The following is a 22,030-nucleotide window of genomic DNA, read 5'->3' as shown; positions in this document are numbered from 1 at the left end:
TTTCAGAAAGCTTAGTACATACTTTACTCATTTATAAGGATATGTATCAGGGCATCACTTTCTAATTAATTTCCGTCCAATATTAAAACAAGCTGTGCCATAAAAGAAATATTTGCAGTTTATTGGAAAGTTGAAGTCAAGAGGGAATATTGCTTTTCATGGATGATCTGGAAGGAACTGCTGGACCTGACAGGATGATAGACTAAAATCTAGTCAACAGATCTAATGAAAATGTTTTCTATACTGGATACCAGTGGTCTTTATCGGTGCCTCATGATTCCTCAAAGGCTGTAAAACTAAGAAAATAAGGACTAGTATGAAGGGCTGGTATTAGCAGCTGTTTGTGATTCCATTGAGACCTAGTTCTTAAATTTAAGTCAAGTATGGATTGCTTGTAAGAGGCAGTGACTTCCTTTCTGAGTAATGAGTTGGTAATCTGTCATAGTAATTTTTGTCTAATTCTAGGTGATCTCCATTTGCCTTTTTTTTCCTTTGGCATATTCTCAAGAAATATGCTTTTTCATCAAGCAGGGAATCTATTCTGCTCCTGAGTTTGGAATCTTGAATCAGATAACCTACAAGATAACTGACAGATGCCTCATGCTAAAGGTCTATGAGACCAGTCAAAGACAATCTGTAGGACAGGGAAATGATCCAAGACTCACTTCTCCAGCTTTAAAGGATAGAAGCCTGGTAGGCCATGAATAAACTGAAACGATCATGCACCGGCCACATTACCTGTACGTTGGCTCTGTCAGCTCAAGCCCTTCTTCGCAGGGCACTGACACTCAAAGCCTGGAGAGATCCTGTTTGCCCATCATCACACCCTCAGTGGAGGTCCGCACCAGAGCGGCAACTCACACTCCCCAGCTGTGCCCATCACCTTCCCTATCACTTCCAGCTACACCTGGTGGGCTGTTGGCTTCTCAGAAAAGTCTAAGTGAGGCTCTGCTCACACCCCCTCAGAGAGGTGTCTCTGACGCTCCAGTATGGGGGAAACTCTCCCAGCAGTTACTGCTTATGCCTAAAACACCCTGGGAATAAATAAAGGTCGCAGTTCTAACACCTATTCATACTAAGAATGCACATGAGGAAAATAAAAAAAAAAAACAAAGTATTTAAAAATAAAACTCAAAGAAATAAGGATTCTCTGCTGTTGAAAGAAACCCCTTAGCACACATTACTCAGATAACCATTTCTTTGATTCCATGGAGATTTTTAAAGCTGGAAAGTGGGCCTAAGAAACCAAGTCTTCTAAATCCCTGTATTTCCAAGTGGTCACAGGGGAGACAAGCATAGAGAGGGCATTGGGGTCAGACAGGTGACCGCCTTGCTACACTGCAGGAACCTTCCTAAGGCTGTGAGGATTGACACAGATGGCACAGATTAAGTGGATGAAGAGTACAAACGCATCCCTCTCCTAGCTCCAGGAAAGAAAATGAGCTTTAGGGATACTAGTGTGAAAAGTGGCAGCTAACCTGTGGGAATATAACTTGGGACAAGTTAACCTTTCTGAATTCTGATTTACCTGTTTGTAAAATAGGGAAAATAAAGCCATCTCTCTTTTTCTCTGGCTATTTGGTGTTATTAAATAAATAACTTTTGCAAAACAGCCAGCTCATCACCTGATACACCCTCAAGATAAGTAAAGATTCACTTCCTTTTCTGCCCCCTCACACCTCACTTCTTCCTCTGTTGGGAAATGTGTCAGGATTGAAATAGGCAAACCCTAGAGGAGTTTGCTCTTCTTACTGAAGCCTGAATCCCAGGTACAAAAACATCTGGCCAAAGATCTCCAACACCTTTGGAGGAAGCTCCATAAATGTTTGTAAAATACATGCACGTATGAAGTGCTGATGAGTTACAGGGTGAAGTCTGTTCTCTACAAAAATATGGATTGGAGAATTTACACTTCAATCTCAACAAAGCTTCTCTCTCTCTCTCTCTCTCCCTCCCTCTTTTTCTTTTCAGAATCAATAAAAGCAACAATATTCGCTTGAGACCAAGGACCTGAGCTTTTGTACAGTGCCTTACAGGAATCCTAGATACTCGATGCTGCAGTCTCTTCACTAGCACAGTCACCTCTGTACCATTCTGCACCTCTGAGGGCGGGAACTGACAATGTTACATGGAACTCCGGATAAAAATAAGAAAGATTTTAAAACATGAAAGCTGCCATCTACCTTCTACCTACAACTCTTGAAAGTATTTCCATGCCTGGAGGATCACAAGGACACATTTTCTGTTTTCTTGCAGGTTACCGAAGGAAGACAGAGATTGATTTAATTTCATATTGGGACATAAAGGTAGATACAGGATATCAAAACTTAAGCCATTTCACTCTCTAAAATTAAACATGAATCTCATTTTATGGTGACCATGACAACAACTTGGCAATTATTTATAAACATTACTGAGAATAGTTTGAGTATATAGATGTCATTTCACACATTTGCATGAACCTGTCTTCAGGTAAACTCTTAATTGTGTCTTTAATAGTTAAAAACAATAACTAATACAGAATATAAGGGTTGCAGACCCATGGTCATTTCTAATTCTGTGATGCTAATATTGAAAATACCTCCATGTGTGGCCCTGGTTATCTCTAATAAATTTTTATTCTAAACTGAGAGAAAAAAAAAGAGAGAGAGAGAAAGAGACGGAGGGAGTAAGGAAAGAGGGTTGCAGGTATTCAGTAAGTATACAATGAGCTATAAATATATAGATTATTATAAATAATTTCTAAAATATTTATTTTCATTTTACTTGCAAGGTAGAGAGATAGAGGGAGCCAGAGATGAACCTGGACCGGTTCACTCCCCGGAAACCTGCAACAGGCAGGACTGAGCCACATTTTAACCAAGAACTTGGAGTTCAGGCTTCTCACAGGGATGGCAGGGCACCAAGTATACAGCTATCATCTGCTGTTTTCAAGGTGCTGGACTGGAAATGAAGAGACCAAGATTCGAATCAGGGACTCCTCTCTGATGCATACAAAAAGCCAACATGTCTGTAATGAAATCTTTGTCACTTGGGAACATCCATTCCATGTTTTTCCTCTGCAGTGAACTTGTGCCCACACTCTGATAATGGCCACTTTCATTTCAAACCAGGAAGCTTCACAAAAGCCAAATATCGTCACAGAATCAATTCTGTGAAGATTTTTCTTTCAATGGCAAGCATTAGGTAAAGTGGTTAGTCTTAGTTACATAAAAATCCAGTCCAAAGATTCAATAACTTAAAGTAGTCATTGATTAGCTCACAATTCCCTTGGTCTGAGTGCATCTGGGTAGCTATTGTGATGAACTGGCCGTGGTATACCCACGTAAATTCAAACAACTGGGCAGTCCACTTGGAGCACATTGGTAATGACTGTTAGCTCAGCCATGTGTCGCCAGCATGCAGCCAGTTAGCTCAGGCTTTTTTACAAGTTAAGAGCAGAAGCTGCTTCCTGAGGCTCACAAGTGGCTAAAACCTCACATGCCATGTTCTTCTACTGGTTTGAAGCAAGTTTCGAAAGTAGCCTAGATTCACAGAGTCCATAAGTGGATGCCTCTTTTTGTTAAGAGGAATAACAAAATTGTGTTGCAAAGGTGCATAGAGGGGTGGGTGAGAGACTATCATGTCCATCTTTGTAAACATACCCACTGTTGTCATGTACATTTTTACTTGAAGATATTACACTTGGTTTTCCAACTCCCTAGAATTTATATAAGTATAGCTTATGAAGGATGCAATTGAGAAACCAAAATACAAAGAAGTCAGAAAGAAAGGGAAAATAAGTGAATTTTTCATCTATTATTACTAACCTTATCAGCCTGTGTACTCACTTGGTCTCTAATGTTCAAAGTTCCTTTTAGGATTCCAGTTTGTCACATGTCACCAGGAAATGACCCATGAAATTTCTCCTTGGGAAGTTTTCAGGCCTGTGCCATGCCCATGCCATTGTTGGACCAATGAAGTCTTCAGAAATTCAATCTCCTTTTTGACTGCTGACAATTACATGGTCTCTGAACAGTTTGCTCTGAAGGAAGAAAACAGCCAGTTATATAAAAGTATAAAAATGAGATAATGCATGTGCTATTGTTAAGACAAGAGAGGACTTTATTAAACCAAATGGATTAATTCTTCCAAAACCTTGTACAGTCTGCAGTGTAAGTATTTATAGGGAGTGTGTTTCATAGCAACAGGATTAGGAATATATTGAGTCAAGTATCTCCTAGGTATAGGCCTCCATAGGAAACTGTAACAGCTAATACATAGCAGTACTGTCAACTATTTCCTGTATTTATATATGTTGACTCATTGAAACTCACAGTAAGTCTATGGGGGATATAGTTTGAATCCCATTTATATAATAAGTTCACAATTGTTAAATGACTTTCCAAAGCTCCAATTTCTAAGTGGTAGAGCTGGAATGTGAACTGAAGCAAACAAGCAGGCCAGTGCCTAGACACTTAACTACCATAGTATGTTGTTTCTCAAAGGACATGGGAATTTTCGACCTTAGCACAGATTTCATGTATCCACATATAAAGTGTTTTATAATTAAAGTTGTCTCTCAGTATCCAAGGAGAATTGGCTCTAGGAATGCCTAACAGATATCAAAAGCCAAGTATGCTCAAGGTCCTTGTATAAAACGGCATAGTATTTGAACAGAACCTACACATATTTTTAATGTCTTACGTCCTCTCTGACTTAGAACACACAATATAAATGCTAGGTCTATTTGCTATAATATAACAAGGAATTAATTAAAAGACAAAATTCTGTATATGTCTGATACTTTAAAAAAAAGATTTATTTATTTTTATTGCAAGGTCAGATATACAGAGAGGAGGAGAGACAGAGAGGAAGATCTTCTGTCCGATGATTCACTCCCCAAGTGAGTGCAACGGCTGGTGCTGCACAGATCCGAAGCCAGGAGCCAGGAGCTCTTCCGGATCTCTCACATGGGTACAGGGCCCCAGGCTTTGGGTTGTCCTCAGCTGCTTTCCCAAGCCACAAGCAGGGAGCTGGATGAGAAGTGGAGGTGCCGGGACTAGAACCAGTGCCCACATGGGAGTCCCGGTGCATTCAAGGCATATTTAGCAATTAGCCTACCACGCTGGGCCCTGATACCTTTTTTGTTGTTTGTTTGTTTGTTAGTTTTCTTCAATCCCCCATTGGTTGAATCCATGAATATGGAAGACATGAGCAGGGAACAAGATGCCCCTTAGATTCTGATTTTCATTAGTCTAGTATAGTCATTCAACCAATAGCGGAAGCTATAAAACATGAAGAAGAAGAAAAACATAATATTAGTGTCATAAAATGAAAATATAATGACAGGGTTATAGGAAATGTGCTATGTGCATTTAGAGGGAAAAAATATTTCTGGCTGGAGAGGTGGATACCTACAAGGGCTGTCTGGAGAAGGAAAAGCATGTGACTGGAGCTTACACAGCTGAGATCATGTATGAATATCTGTGCAGAGAGATCACTTATGAGTAAGTGAACAATGTAGAACATCTCTTGTATCTTCGCAGCACTCGCTGCTCATTTTGGATCATGCCCTGTGTTGACAAGCATAACAGAGAGTTCTCTCGATACATCCTAAGAACAGCACCTTGCGAATGTCAGTTATCATTGACAGGATGTTAGTTGTGAGGTTAGTCATGTGTTATGGCAGCTTACATGTTACAGATCATCCACCATTTGCAAACTATAACCTAATAATTATCAACTTTCCACTGAGTGCCCTAAAAGCTGATCATTCTGTTGGAGCCTGAGATACACAGGGTAAGGAAAATAGCACTTGTCTACTTGTAACTAGCTGTGAAGATGGGCTCTTTCACATGCAGGGATTGCCAAGTCATGAGTGCCCAGGGCTGGGAGAAAGGTGAAATGGGGACATTGTGGTTGCAGAAGGTGTGCCTCCACTTGAGAAGTCAAACAGATCAGAGAAGAAGCCTTTGGCAGCAAGTTGTTCTAGAAAGAAAAATTTCACACTTTCAGAGAGTGGATGATGTGAGACCTAGGATAGAATCAGATTGAGAATACAGCACATAGCTAAGTAGTATTAATATTTATGACACTTTGACATTAGAATATCTGAAACATAACAACTCAAGGCTCTGAAAGCCAATCTTGGCATTCTTGTTATTTTAGGATTATAGCATAGATTTGGAAGGAGCCTTAGAGAACTCTTAATCCAAACCTATTTCATCTAATTTTAGATCAAACTGTTCTTCTGGAGCTGAGGAAGCAAGTTGCCCAAGGTAGGATGGTAAAACTGTCTAAATAAATGGACACACCTTGTCATTTTTTAAAGAAACATTTTTTTATTGTTGTTTTTACTTATTTTTAAAAAAACAGAGTGACATAGAAAAAGGGAAGAACAACAAAAAAATCTGTTTGCTAGTTCATTCTCCAAATGTTCACAGCACCGGGGGTAGGCCAGGACAAATCTAGGAACCAGGAATCAGGAACTTTGTCCAGATCTCCAAACAGGCAACAGGAACTCAAGTACCTGGACCATCACCCGTTTCCAGATGCATTAGTAGAGTTGAATCAGAAGTGCAATGTAGCCAGCATTTAATCTAGACACTGTTAAGAATATGGGATGTGATGTCCCCAGCAACAGCTTTCCCATCCACATCTGAATGCAAGCTCTTTAAGTACTTTCTTGAGATTGCTGTTTTTCAAAGCTACAGAGCTATTGATACTTAACCTATTGCTTGCTCTATTAGCCAGACACAAAGGAATGCTACACAATAAGCAAAAGAAAAGAGAACTGGCATGATATTTCTGTTGTGTATCAGACCTGCCTCAATCCTTAAGACAAATGGTCAGTCATTCATGTAACTAACCTTCACCTAGTGACATTATGATCAAGGCACTTTCAAAACACCAAAAGGCCTTGAAGAACTCACAGCACATCAAAAACATTAGAGTTACTGCTATAACTGCTACTGCTTCTAATTTTTTAAAATTTTTTATTTGTATGATATAATTCCATAGGCTCTGGGATTTCCCCTACACCTTCCTCAGTTTCCTCCATTCCCCCAACCGATTCCCCCTGTATCATTACAAAAATATAGCCCTTCATAAGCAGTCGTAAGTCTGTCATTCTGCTATATAAGTACAGATAATGTCTGAGTGTTCAGCATCCTATTGTCAAGATATGTTTAACAGTTTCATTGGGAGTCCATCTTTGATTTAGAAGTAGAGAGGCATACTGTATTGCATCTTCACTATTATACAGTTACTACACCTTCTATTAAGTGGAAAGCTATAAAACAAAATCAACAACAGGAAGAAAGCTAAATGTTTACAACACCATAATGTTAAATAACATGCTATTGAATGAATAATCTAAAATGCTTCTGTACAGCAAAGGAAATGATCAATAAAGTGAAGAAGCAACCAACAGAATGGGAGAAAATCTTTGCGTACTACACAACCGATAAGAACTAATATTTAGGAGTTATAAAGAGCTTCAGAAACTCAGTGACACAAAAGAGGAGCGTTCATTAAAAGAGAGTGGATAAAGAAACCATGGTACATCTACTCCATGGAATACTGCTCAGCCATTAAAAGAATGAAATTCTACCATTTGCAACTAAATGGTCTCAGCTAAAGACCATTAGGCTAAGTGAAATAAGTCAATCCCAAAAGGACAAACATCGTATTTCTCTCTGATATAAGGCAACCTTCATGCAAAATGTAAGATTAAAGCCCTTTCAATGCTATTTTTGCAGCAGCTCATGAGTTTCAACATTTTTGTTTTTATTTCTTCAAAATAGTTTCTTTTATTAAATTCTTCACTGACTCATAGGTCATATAGTAGTATCATTTTCTTCAAGGTTTTTTATTTTTTATTTTCTTTTTTATTTCTTCAGCAACATATTGGTCATTCAATAACTACTACTGCTTCTAATTACAAATAACTATGACTCTGTACTGAAGACATGAAGAGAGATACAAAGCAAAAATTCTAGTTGTCAGGGAGATCTTCGTGGAGAAATCATCACTTGAACTGGCTTGGAAGTACTATAGGAACTGTGCCGACTGACAATTGGAAAGGTCTGGGAAAGGGGATTTTTCTGATAAGCAAAGACACTGAGGGAAGGTAAGAGAAGTTCACCAGAGCACACCATGGGGGAAAGAAAGTAGGAACAACAATATGGGAAAGGAAGGCTTAGGGAAAATATACCATGATGGATTTCTTATTGTGAAGACAAACAGTTTAAAAATAGAAACTTTCAAGTTTTCAAGAAAAGTTGAAAAATGCAAACATTTCAAATGAAATGTGTGTCGAACTGCATGGTGAGTGTCATAAAAGAGGAAAAAAGGAACAATCACAAGGGAAACATTTTTCCAGATGCTGTTGGGAGAGGGCATCCTACTCTTCCTTTGTTTACAGAGGCATCTTCCTGCCCATAGACCCATGGGGTGGCCTTGTTGGCAGACATGCTCCTTCAGGACCTCCTGGCCAGGTGGAGGTCACTTCCCCATCATTGAGTCCTTCACTGTAATCTCAGCAATCAGTCTCATCTGTTGTTTTTAAAAAGATCAATCTACTTATTTAAAAGGCAGAGTTACATAGAGAAGGGGAGACCCAAGAGAGACATATCTTCTTTTTACTGATTCACTCCCCAAATGATCACACAGCAACTATGACCAGACTGAACCTAGGAACGTGAATCTTCATCTGAGTATCCCATATAGCTGGCAGGGGCCCAAGCACTTGGGCCTTCTTCCACTGCTTTTCCTGGAAAACAGTCAGTACAGGAAGGTATAGTGGCTGGAACTCAAACTGACGACTATACGTTATGCTAGCATTGCAGGCAGGGGCTTACCCCATTGTGCCACAACACTCACCCTTACACAGAGGATGTCTTAAACTAGTATCATAGTGTCCCCAAATTCTAACCTGCTCAGGAGTTTTCTGGTTGCTGAAATGCAGACCCTGAGGCTCTCTGAATAGGGCTTGCTGATGCTGTAGGTCCATGGGCCACACTTTGAGAAGAAAGGCTTAGGGGACTTTCTCGCACTCAAGTTATCTTTTTGTTGCATTGGTGTGGATAAAACAGGTCACTTGTTCACAAACTTTTTCTCCCAAATCTATACAGACTTTTGCTTCATTTACTTTTGGCTGAAAAAGCTGAGGCCAGTAAAAATTTCATTTCTATTTTTTTCCAAAAATGTTTTGGCTATCTTCCTTCCACTGGTTCACTCCCACAAACACACTCAAAGGTAGGGACTGAGCTTGTTGAAGACAGGAACTGGGAATCCAATCTCCCACTACTCTGCAGTAGGTATGTTAGCAGGAAGCATGAATGGAGCGTAGAGCCAGGGCTTGGACCCAAGGCTCCCATCCTGGGTACAGACATTCCTAGTGCTATTTTAACTGCTGCATCACATGCCTGCTTCTTTAATTCCTTTCTTCAAAAATGTTTTGCCACCTGGGTGCTAAAAGGATTTGTTGCTACTGTTTGTTTTCCTCTTGTGCTTCAAACATTTCACCTTGGCATGCCTGAATGTGAATTGCTTTGTCTTTGATGTCCCCTTGAATGCTGCAGACCGTTGTGCTTGCATAAACCCAGGCTAACTCCCAGCTCAGGGGAGTCCCATACACCATCCTTTTATCCTAATTATCCTACGTTTTTCTTAAAGGCCCAAGCCTGGATTCCTGATCCTTGTCTGTCTTAGGTCATTTTGGTTTTTATTGAATCTCCCCTGGCTTTCCTGTTTGCCAGTCACACCAAGGTTGATATGCAACAATTTACGCTAGAGCATTTCTGCTTCTGGATCTCACGCCCAGAGTGGATGTTAATTCTGCTACTTGTACTTTTAATTTTCTAAAGTAATTTTTTTCATTCTATCCAGTTATTATTTTAATTATCCTGTTGTATTATAACTTTGAACTCTATTATTACATCTTTAGGTTTTGAAGAGTTCCCCAAATTCACCAGTTTCTTCTGATTCCTCCAGCTCATCCTTTCTAGAGGATGGATTTCCCTTTAGTTCCAGGATAAAGCTTTGTTTTCTCCATTATTTTGTCTTATTTTTAGAGATTTATTTATTTTTATTGTAACGGCAAGTTTACAGAGATAAGGAGAGACACATCTTCTATTCATTGATCCACTCCCCCCCCAGATAGCTGCAATGGCTAGAGCTGAGTCAATCTGAAACCAGGAACCAGAAGCTTCTTTCAGGTCTCCCACAAGAATGCAGGGTCCCAAGGCTTTTGGCCATCTTCCACTGCTTTCTCAGGCCACAGGCAGGGAGGAGGATGGGAAGTGGAGCAGCTTGGACACGAACTGGTGCCATTATGGGATCTTGGCACTTGGGTGTGGAGGGTTAGCCAATTGAACCATCACACTGACCACTTGTCATTCTTTTACAAATTTGTATTTGCTTATTATTGTTTTAATTAAAAGGCAGAAAGAGAGAAAACTAAATCTTGAATTCTCCGATTTATTCCTTAAATGCAAACAACAATCAGAGCTGGGCTAGCCTGAACCCAAGAGTCAGGAACTCCATCTGGATCTCCCACATGGATGGCAGGAGTCCAAGTACATGAACCATCTTTTATCACTTTCCATGCTACACAAAAGCAGGAAACAGGATCTAGAAGTAGAGAGAGGACTTGAATCAGGCACTATGAAGTTAGATACAACCATTCCAGCAACACTATAACCATTGTACCAAATGCCTGGCTCTGCCTTTTTTCTTTTCTCTCTCAGTTTCAAGTGCTGCAAGCATAACACCTGGGAAGGTAGACAATGGTGGCCAAGTATTTGTGTCCCTTCCACTTATAAGGGAGCTCTAGATGGAGTTCCAGGTTCCTGGCTTTAACCCTGCCCAACGTTAGTGAGATAACAGAAGGAAAATTCTCTCACTCTCTCTCCCTCTCCTCCCTCTAGTTCTCCCTCCTCTATCTCTTTCTGTTACTCTTATCTTTCAAATAAAGAGTCTATTTTAAAATATTGCATATGTGCATACACATGTAGGGTGAGCCACAGGTGATGAAGCAGGCCAGGAGCAGGAAGCAAAGGAACACAATGCCAATTCCACTGCTTAGCACATCTGTGCACAGGATGTGGGCAGCTTGTCCCTTGATCAAGAGTTCTTTGAATAAAATCAATATCTGAATTAAATCATCTCCTTCTCCCCTGGCTCCTAATGCTATTTTCTGTTACTTTCTCAAAATGTCTTCCTATCTTCATTCAATATTGTTTTTTTTTTCTTTTCAACTCTCTCATATAGTTACCTATTCTTATTTGCCACTTTCTAGCCACAAATGGTAGTTTACTATTTATAGCTTTCTGATTCTACCATGATCTCACAATTACGTCTTTAAATTCATTGTTTCTTTTGTGTGGAGTACTCCTCATTACCTGAAATTTCTTCATATAAATATAAATAACACTTTTTTTTTTACTTCACTTTCTCTTTTTTTCTTTTTTTTTTTATAGGAAAGTGGGTAAGACTATTATTTTTTCCAGATTGTTTCCTTCATGTTTAAAGGGGGGTATTAAGGGAGAAGGCCTGCCCAATTTCCCACCCTCCCCAGGTCCCACTTGTAGGGTATGCACTGAGATATTCGCTTAAGTGCTTTTGATATTTCAACAGTTATGAATCACTGCCAATCTTGCCACTCCAAGCACTATGAGGTCTTTGAAGAATCCACTGATTGACATAGTCCATCATAGAGTCTCTGTTTGCCCTGTATTTCGCTGCCAACATATAGCTGAGGTGGTTGATTGACTTGTTCTGTCTTCTCTCTTTTCTTGGTTAGGGTTCTGAGTCCAGCATTTTGATTGGGGAGATCTCCAAAGAAACTTTGTCTGAGGTGTTCTCAAACCAGATTCTTGTATGTGCTAGCAAGTACAGGGCCCGGCACAGTCCATCGCCCCGATCAGCTGGTGGTTGCAATTGCTGGGTTGGTTCTGTTTTCACTCCCGACTTCCACTGGAACCAATGGGTGTTGCAGTCCAGCCTGGTGCTGCCCAGCACATACTCGGCCCTCGCATAAACCAGTGGGAGCTGCAGCCTAGTTGGAGCTACCCACAATAACCCTCACCAGGCTCGCCCCCTACTCTGGTTAGCCAGTATGTGTAGCAGTAGTCCAGTCTGTCCCACACCCCATTCCACCCCAGCCGTGATCCTAGTTTTATGCCCTCCCGTGGAAGTGGTATCCCAAGAGGGAGGAGCCCACTATTTCCCTCCCAATTTTTTTTTCTACTCTCTTGCCCACAGAAACCTGGGTACAAATCTTGTAACTTTTCACAACCTGAGTCAGCCAGGTATCTTTGATAGATACCACTCTCCACAGTAATTAAGCGGGCTATTATATGTTATCTATAGCAAATTTTTTGGTTATGTTTTATTCCTGGTTATAACTTTTAAGAATCCACTTTATCCAGACACTTAAAATGATTGTAAAAGAATAAAAGTATAATTAAAAGTAATTCTTTACATTCTGAGCACCTATTGAACTTCAAAACACAATGACTTTTGCATTAGTGTCACTGAACACAACACTAAATATTAATATCAACTGAAGAAACGTTTAGTTAAAGAATTCCTGTGCCACGGTGTAACAGAAAATTCAATCACCTTAATTAGGCCACTTTTGAGAGTAAAATAATGCTATTAATAATTATCCTGAGACAATAGGCATATGTTTAGGCCATAGAAGGCAACTTGGATGTATGACTACCCTATTTAGCTAACAGCACATGATGTTGGATCATTGCTAATTTTGAGTTAGTCTGTGATTTAAGACTGAAGATCCTAAGTTGCGAAGTTTCTGGTACTACACACATTTTTAAAAAGAACAAATTGGTATGAAAGATTATCATCTGATAATCAAATATCAAGCACTGAGAGATTATCATCTCATAGCTAACTACCAAACAGTGAATTACACATAAACTGCCCATGATTCTTAATTATCCTTATTCTTTACCCCAATGACTTGCATCTTGATTAAGCAGGGGCATACACCAAAGAAGACATTGCAATTTAGATAATTTTTTGAACTGTAATAATTAGTCATCACAAAAATGGAAGGAAACAAAATCAAATCTATTGCTTCTTCTTACATCTGCTATGGTGATCAAGCATAATTCTTTACATGTAATCAGAGGTAGAACTAAAATGTCAAAGCCATGTGCTTTAAAGCACTTAATTGGAAGTTCAGTCATCATCCCAAGAAAGGACCCCTTCTCTTTCTTAAAAGAAGGTATTCAGGGCATTTAGACTTTTGTTTAATAATCCTAACTTTAACCTGCTACTTTAACTTGCTACGAAGTTATCCGTACCTTAATCAAAGCTATCAAGGCTTAATGTATGTTGGATTTTGATCAGTTTGTGGCATACTCCATTCATTCTTATCAGTTTGGGTGATGAATCAATGGGCAAATTGACCAGGAGAGACCATTGGGTCTCTTCACTTAAAAAGGAATGAGGAAAAAAAATGTTAGGATTCAAGAACTCTGATATCAATAGTCCTCTATATTTGCACAGTTTATATACTTTACAATGTGCTTTTACACTCATTTTTGGTAAATTTATAAGCTTATTGAGCTATTTATTTCTAATTTTTAAATTCTTTTTACGATTTTCCATGATACCGTTTTGTAGATGTAAAGATCCCCTCTTTTCCCTTCCCTTGCTTCCTCCATATTTCCCCTCCCACCACTCTGCCCCCATATTACCCAGTATTATTCTTTAGTAGCATTTACACATTTATCATCCTGCTATTTAAGTGCATCATGATCTTGTGGATGTAGACAAAGGTAGAAAATCTAGTATCATACTGCCAAGGTATGTTTAGCTGTTTCATTGGGAGTAAAGATGCTTATTGTAAAGTATATTCACTTCCTGGTGTAGTTGAAAGACAGAATGAGAGTGGGAGGGGCAAGAGAGAGTGACAGTTTCCATCTACGGGTTCAGTCCTATTAAATGTAAACAATAGACCGTACGGCAGGAATTCCACTACTAGAGCCATCATCCATCCCCTCTTGAGATATATAAAAAACAAGAAGCGGGATCTGAAGCTGAGACAGGACTTAAACTTGCACGCTCTGGCTTAGGCTATGGACACCCAAGCAGCATAACATGCAATACCACAATGTCCACTCCACGGTCATTTGATTTGATAGATGCCATAGAGATATAGAAATGTAGGGGGGTTTCCATACAGCAGAATAAATTAATGAGTGAGTGAGCAAGAATAAAGGATCTCAAATAATTTGCCCAGATTCAAATCTATTCAGGAAATTTGGTACTAAGAACCTAGTCACTTATCGCCTAGCCTGAGTGTCCTCCCATGCTGTTACGTGGTTGAACACTTTATCTTGACCTTATTTCTATAGGAAACCTATAGAAATGTGGCCAATCCCATTTGGAATTTACACATGCTGTCACAACCATTCAAGTGGTTTATATATTTGCTCAGGAAGTCCTGACGGTTACTATTATTTTTTCCCTGCCTGACTGGTATGTTTCACAGGTGAAGAGAAAGCTTCTAACAAACTAACCTGCTGAAAGGAAGGAAATCCTGAGCCTTCTCAGTGGTTCAAGTCATAAGCTGCAGCCAAATGGGTAATCTGGAACAAAGACATAGCCAGATGAAAAGGTGAGACATCAAGGTAGCACAGTGTTGCACAAGTCAGGTAAAGAAATGGCACTGACTGGGACTTTGTGTGGTTCAAACGGAAGGTGAAAATACCAGCCCCTTTGGTTTAACAAATCATTTTATATCCTAGGCTTACTTGAGGTTGCAAACCAGCAAACTGTCCAAAACATGCACTACAGACTCTGAAAACTGTGTATATTAGTGCAGAAATCCATAAGGCAGATACAAGTCCTCATTTTCCACATTTGCTTGATTCCTCTAAGGCAAAGAACATAATAGATTGTGACATCACTTTTTCCTGTATAAAAAAGAGATCTGGTCCTCAAAAAAGGGGAGAAAATAGCAAATTCAGAAGTCTGATGATACAGTCTTTTTCATATCAAAAAGATCAGTCCTGATTACCAAATGTGGTATTAAGAATGGACAATAAATTTTCATAAGCTACTTTATTATCCTTTTTTCCCCCTAGAAAGAAATTCTTTTTTTAAAAAAAAATATTTGTTTTTGTTGGAAAGTCAGATATACAGTGGAGGAGAGACAGAGAGGAAGATCTTCCGTTCAATGATTCACTCCCCAAGTCACTGTAACAGGCAGAGCTGAGCCGATCTGAAGCCAGGAACCAGAAGCTTCTTCTGGGTTTCCCACATGGGTGCAGGGCTGTCCTCAGCTGCTTTCCCAGGCCACAAGCAGGGAGCCGGATGGGAAGCAGGGTTGCTGGGATTAGAACCAGCATCCATATGGGATCCTGGCACATTCAAAGTGAGGGTTTTAGCCGCTAGGCTACCATGCCAGGCCCAATAAACTGCTTTATCATCTTTAATGTTGCATTGACAGAAGCTTTCCACCAATATTTATCATATTAGGTTTTCATTTCTTTCCCAAATACAGATGTTATTCTGGCTGGTCTGGAGTCCCTGCCATCTAGTTTGTATTCACCCTGGTACTATACCTTAGGATGTATCAAAAAATAAGAACTCTCATCTGTACTTCGATCCTTCTGGAAAAATATGATCTTGGATATTTGAAAATTTTTATTTGATATAAAGTTGCAAAGCAATAACTGCTATAATTTCATGTCTATTCTTATAGGTTATCCTCAGATAATTTATAAAATTTGTGTATGCTGCATATTAGCACGCAAATACCATCTGGTGACACAAGACAAACATTACACCTCTCTCTTCTTGCCCCTTCTGAACCTGCACAGAGTCACAGCCGAAGATAATGTAATATATCTTTCAGAGAGAGGGCATCATTTGAATTACACATCTAGCCAAGATGGAGGATACATTCATTGAGTAAGTCAGATTTGGTTATAAGCATCGGATACTGCCTTGGTTTCTGGGCGGGGGGGAGGGGGTGGAATGAGCATGGCATGAATCCCATTGTAAAAGATTTAATGTTTGGGAGATGATTACATGTGAAAAACCTTAATGCAGCAGGATACTCCAACACATTTCCTACTAATGGAGGAGTTTGGAAGGAAGATGCATTAAGAAATGAACAGGACAGGGGATATCTGCATTTGTGAAGACAGACCTTGGTCTAGATAAAGAAAGTGAAAAAGGAGATGGTGCAATGTAAGGGGTTGCCAGCAGAGGTAATGGGGATTGGAAATAGAACCTACACTTAGAAATATTCCACTAGATCTTGGTCATGTAACGAGGAAGGAGTACCTGAAGGTTTTGGGTTAATTTGGTTGGAAATTATGGGATCTTCACCATTTTTCTTTTTCTTTTTCTTTCTTTCATTCTTGTCTCTCTTCTTTTCCCTTTTCTTTCTCTCTTTCTTTTTTTTTTTTGCATGCTATGCTCTGTTAAATGTGTTTAGTGTCTGGTCTCTAAGTACAATGTAATAGTAAGGTGAAAAACTGGAAGAATGTTAGAGAACATTATATCCACAGATATGAATGAATGAAGAAACAGTCCAGACATGAGGTAACTTGCTGAAAGTTACCTCTTGACAGCAATTTTAGGGCAAGGACAGGACTATAGCTCTTCTTCTTGGAGCCCTTCCCGTGCATGCTAGCCTTGCTGTTGCTTTCAGACAACCTGGGTCCTCTGAGTCTTTATTTCCCTTTTCTATATATTGATTTGCATCCAGCACACTTCTATTTCTTTCTCTCTCTCCACCTTTTAAAGACTTGTTTATCTATTTGAAAGAGTTGCAGAGAGAAGAGACATATAGAGCTTTCACCCACTGGTTCACTCCGCAAATGGCCAGAACAGCTAAAGCTGAACCAGGCTGAAGCCAGGAGCAAGGAGTTTCTTCTGCATCTCCTTTTTGGGTACAGAGCTCCAAACATCTGAATCACCTCCCGTTGCTTTTGCAGGTGCATTAGTAGGGAGATGGATTGTAAGTGCAGCAGTTAAGACACAAATAAGCGCCCACGTGGGATGTCAGCAATGTAGGCGGCAGTGATACTTATTGCACTTTTAACACTGGCCCCCAGATTCCATTTTTGGATGAAGGTGTCTGATTTCATTTAAAGAGTAAGGCTCTATGGGGCTAGCCCTGTGGCGCAGGTATCCCATGTGGAAGCTGGTTCTTGTCCCAGCTGTACCACTTCTGTTTCAGCTCCCTGCTATTGTGCTCAGAAAAGCAGTGGAAGAAGGCTGAAGTCCTTGGACCCCTGCACTCACAAGGGAGACCCAGAAACTCCTAGCTCCTGGTTCCTGACTTCAGATCAGCTTGACTCTAGCCATTGCAGCCAAATGGGGAATGGACCAGAGGATGGAAGACACCGCTCCCTTCTTATTTCTGTAACCCTGCCTTTCAAATAAAAATTAAAATAAATCTTAAGATAATAAGGCTTTATACTTTCTTTCTCTGCCCTTTTATTTTTCTCTGCCCTTAATCAAGAAAAATAAGGAAAACAGAACAAGATAAAAAAAAATAAGGAAATAGCTAGATTCTCTACAATGAGCAAGGCATGCATTATGATATGACTCAGGCACACATTGAACTCCTGGTCCAGAAGGAGAGAAAGATGAAGTGAGCAGCTGCACAATCCATGGTCCTATGGACTGAATGAAATTAAGCAGAGTGGTGTGAGTGCTTTGTACAGGCAATAAGAAGGCAGGGGAGGGAGCAGAGGGACAGCATCTTAGGGGAGATGATGTTTAAGAGGAGCCTGAAGAGTGAAGTCGGGTTGCCAGCAGGATAGAGAAGAGCACTCCTGAAAGATTCCCCCTTTGTAAAAGCACATGCACAAGAGATGTGCTTGGAAATACTAAAACTTCAGCTGGCAGGAGGGCGGAAGCATGTGAAGCCCAGGAAGACACGGGCAGACGGAACAAGCAGGTGATAAGCCTCGAAGTGCTATGTGAACCACAGGAAGAAGTGTGGCCTCATAGGTTTTAAGCTGGGAAGAGGCAACTTCAGATTGGCATTTACCTTCCAACTCCCATACCCTATTATTTCTCCAATTGTTTTCATTGCTCCTCCTCATGTTCTTTAGCTTTTCCTCCTGGTCAGCTGAAGGAGATTATGAGTTCCCCATACAGTGGAGTGTTCAAACTGGAACCAGATGGTCACTCAGCAGTGCATAGGCGGAGTTCCAGGATGCCAGGGCTCAGGGTGAAATCTCAGCTTACCCAAGTACTAACCCTCTGTTAAGAGCAAGGTATTTGATCTCCCCAGGCTTCAGTTTCTGTATGGATAAAATGGAGAAATAGTACTGCCAACTTTAAAAGAGTTTTGCGTGGGCTGAGTGAATTGTATGTGAACTATCTGAAGAATAGCACCTGGTTTCATTTTAAGCACTACAAAACAAGGAGCAGCAAGAACTATCTGAAGGCCTTTGCCTACACTGCTGGAACAGGTTCAAGGAATGGTGGGCCCAAATCCCAGTCGACCTGAAAGTCTTTTGTACCACCCCTGGACCAATGAGAATGCAGCTCTTGGCCTTCAGGCCATCAGTGTGTCATCCTAGGCCACACTGACACCTCCCTCCTCCTACCCTCAAATTCTGTGTTTCATTTAGTCTCTGAACTGGTAAATTTGTTTTTCCTCTAGCACCCAGTGTAAAAAAAAAGTTACACAACCTTCTTTTCAAGTTTAAACCTACCACAAGCAAGTGTTAAAAGGATGTTGAGAAAGAAACCAGAGAGAGCATTAAATGAGAATGAGGATTTCAGTTTGGATTGGCACTGATGACACCACTGCATCAGGTTCATCCAGCATCTGATTTATGAGTGTGCTGCTCAGGCTCCCGGCGAGCACCTCACAAGTCAAAATTCCCTATTGTGATGAACGTTATGGAATGCTCATGCTAACACCATGCCTACCTGAGCAAGTCATAAATATGTCAGGAGTGGAATTATTTCGGTGATTTCCCCCAGCATACACTTATAACAGCTTCCACATAATTAGTGGGATTCTTGGATTCGATACAGCACTGTTATGTGTATGATGGAGGCAATGAATGACTTTAATTATTACCTTATTAAATTTTATTAATCCTCATTAGAACCCTATTATTCTTAATAAGTGTGTTGCTGGGGAGGGAGGGCGAATCCGTTATATCCAGCAGGGATTAGGTGAATTTGTTCTAACTTCATGAGGTAAATGGGACTTTCCCTCTCCTATACAGTGGTCCCAGAGACATAGGTTTGCTGAAGCATTTGCTAGAGTGAATGCATTGGGCTGTAACAGGATCTGATGTTTTTAAAGCCCTGGAACAAAAGAACTCATACAAACAGTATCCATTTCAAATCATGCAAATAAAAATATTTCATACTATATGGAAGGGTGCATGCGAGGTCTTGTCCCTGCACTACATTCATGTTTTTATGAGAGAAACAAAGAAGTAATTAGAACCCAGAAACATCTGAACTCCAGGACTGCACAAAACAGGTGCGCAACTGATGGTCAGGCCTGGAACTCACGTTTTTACACTCACTTCATTAACTCTTGGGCAACAGGATTTCAGCAAAATCTAACTTGAGGAGAACCACATTTGGAGATTTCTCCCTAGGCATGACTGCAAGCAGGTGCAGCTGGGTGGGGGGTGGGGGAGGTTAGGGCCAAGTGCATGGTGAAGTTGTTGGGGCATGGGGCAAGGGACCTGGGTTTGTGTTATTGACTGGAGATTTGTCTCACGTTTAGAGGGGGCACCACGACTTGCTCTAATTCACCTGAAGATGCCATCAGTGGGGGAGAATGGGCATTTGGAAGAACTGTTGCTGTGAGGAATTCTTATTTTAGAGATTATCAGGAGAGAAACAGAGGAAAGAAAGTCTGAAGTCTTAGAGAACCTCCCAGGAAATGGCTGCTGCACAGAATAAATGCAGGTCCTCATCACTGCTAACATTTACAGATGTCAGAGGAAAAACATTGGAAGCCTGCATTCCAAGAACAGGCTTGTCTTTACCCAACCAGTCCACCCAGTTCTCAGAGCAAGTTTCTTAGGCTTCCTGGTGGGGTCATAAACGTTCAGCTCTGGGGGGGAGGGGGGGTCCTTTATTTGAATGCTTTGGACTGGGGGTGGGCGGGAAGCCGTCTCCCAGCACTGTCACTGGTCTCCAGGGCTTGCTTTCAACCAGGACCTTCCAGGAACTGGCTTCTGGGCCAAGGGAAGTACGAAATCATTTCCCTGGGTGGTCTGCATTGCCTGCTGACACAGAACCTTATTCGCAGCAGTTCAGTGGGAAGCAGGAATCAGCCCCGGGGCACCGGGCCTGCAAGTTTCTCCTTGGAGAGCTTCAGTTGGGACTGGCAGGAGTTGCAACTTGGTCTTTGGCAGTTCTGACATCCTGTAAGTTTTGAGTGGAGCTGGGAACCCAGGGCGGGGCGCAGGAGCAAGAACTTGGAAAACGATTCTAAGGCAGGATCTCTTCCGCTCGGCCTCAGAGCTCTCCTTGGGCGCCTTCACTGCGCATCCTGGCTCCCCCATTTCTCCAGCAGCCCCTCGAATTGGCCGCTTTCTCCTAAGTCTCCTTCCTCTTCCTCCGAGCCTTTCTCTTTTCCCTTCTTTGCAAGCTCCCTGCATTCCCGCGTCTCCTCCTTATCTGCCCAGAAAATGCAATGTCTTTTGGGGCGTCCACCTTTGGGCAAAGGCGCTGCCTGATGCGGCGCCCCCTCCCCCGCACAGCAGACGCGGCTCGGCCGGCCCCGCGGGCACCCGCCTTCCCATACCTTACATGGACAAATGCGTGCAGGCAAAGTCAGGAATTCAGGCCCCTGACGTCAGCCTCCAGCGCTCAGGGCACCGCACGGGAGACCGAGGGGAGGGGGTGGGGACGGTGGGGAGGAAGGAGGGGGAAAAGGCACCAACCAGCAGTCGCTCCAGCCCTGTCGAAGTTTCACTTTTTGTCTGTGGGTTCGCTCCCGGGCCCCGTGCGAGCTTTCCCGGGATAAGTAGCTTTAGCGAGCCGGCCCAGAGCAGGGCGCCGCAAGGTAAGGGCTGGCTGCACGGCCCGGGGTGCGGGACTCTGGGAGCGGGCGGCGCGCTCTGTGGAGCCGGTGCGGGGCGCGGGGCCGGGCCTGTCCGGGGCCGGGGACAATGGGAGGGGGAGTGCCCGGGCACCTCCTCCTCCGCCTCTGCCTCCGCCTCCAGCCGCCGCCACCGCCGCCGCTGCCCAGGCTGCCTCCTCCCCGAGGTATTGTTGCAAATCCTCCTTCCTTCCCCCTCAGCCGCCGCCCGCGGGCGTCTCGGGAACCCCCAGCCCTCCTCAGGCGCGAGCGCCTCTGAGGCGGCACGGACGCGGGGCGCAGCGCGCTGCCGGGGCTGCCGGGCCGCGGTGCGGAAGTGGCGGCCGCGGCCCAATCACGGGGTGCGTGTCGGGGGGAAGGGGGAGGAAAGCGAGGGGGACCCGGAGTTTTTGGGGAAGCGTCGACCCTGGGCTGGGCGGGGTTGGAGTCTTTCCCCGCGCGCCCCCTGCCTGGGCTTTTCTGGGCGCCCAGGGGGCGGGGCCACGCCCAGCCGCTCGGAGCTTTCGCGGAATCTCAGTTGTCACAGTGGAAAGGGCCTAGGGACCTAGACATTCAGTTTCCCCATTTTACAGTGGGGATAAATGAGGCACAGGGCGGAAGTGGGGTGGGAAAGGAGGGCACCCTTCTCCCCCCTCCCCCCCCGGAGTTATTTATACCATAATGAATATGGCCGGCTCAGAACTTCTAGTCCCTTTTTGTAGGCAGTTGTTTTGGAGTATCCTCTGGGTGGCAAAGGCTGACCTGGGGGTGCTGGGCCTAGACCTTGTCCTCAGAAGTGCTCAGCTGAACCTAGGAGCCAACTCTGAGCCCAAGGTAGAAACTGCTGTGGCTTGGGAACAGGCGTGGATTGGTTTTAAGGGGATCCATGAGAAGGGCTCCTGTTTTCTCTCTTACACTTAGGAGGGATCCAAGGTGGCCCTTTGGGGCCAGCCGTCCTGGAAGGCTTTGGAAGGATGGGGT

General features: G+C 42.4%; 1 protein-coding gene and 1 long non-coding RNA gene across 2 annotated transcripts in view; one reads left to right on the top strand and one right to left on the bottom strand.

Moving 5' to 3' along the window:
• Positions 1-3,162: 3,162 nt before the first annotated feature.
• LOC121167277 lies at positions 3,163-20,991 on the bottom strand. The gene is made up of 3 exons (XR_005885575.1): positions 20,913-20,991; positions 14,538-14,606; positions 3,163-4,024 (listed from the first exon to the last, which is right to left on the bottom strand). It is a non-coding gene; the product is annotated as an uncharacterized LOC121167277 (long non-coding RNA).
• The window catches only part of LOC121167276 (lipoma-preferred partner), a 688,035-nt gene continuing 686,175 nt past the window's right edge, over positions 20,171-22,030 (top strand). The window contains exon 1 of the mRNA XM_040996717.1: positions 20,171-20,393. The gene's annotated coding sequence lies outside the window, so the exon portion shown is untranslated. The remainder of the gene's footprint in view (positions 20,394-22,030) is intronic.

The sequence above is a fragment of the Ochotona curzoniae genome, unplaced genomic scaffold (genome assembly GCF_017591425.1).
Source record: "Ochotona curzoniae isolate NIBS_2020 unplaced genomic scaffold, NIBS_Ocur_1.0 patch359, whole genome shotgun sequence".
NCBI lineage: Eukaryota > Metazoa > Chordata > Mammalia > Lagomorpha > Ochotonidae > Ochotona > Ochotona curzoniae.
Note: the sequence above shows the minus strand (reverse complement) of the source record. Positions and strands in the feature narration are given on the sequence as shown.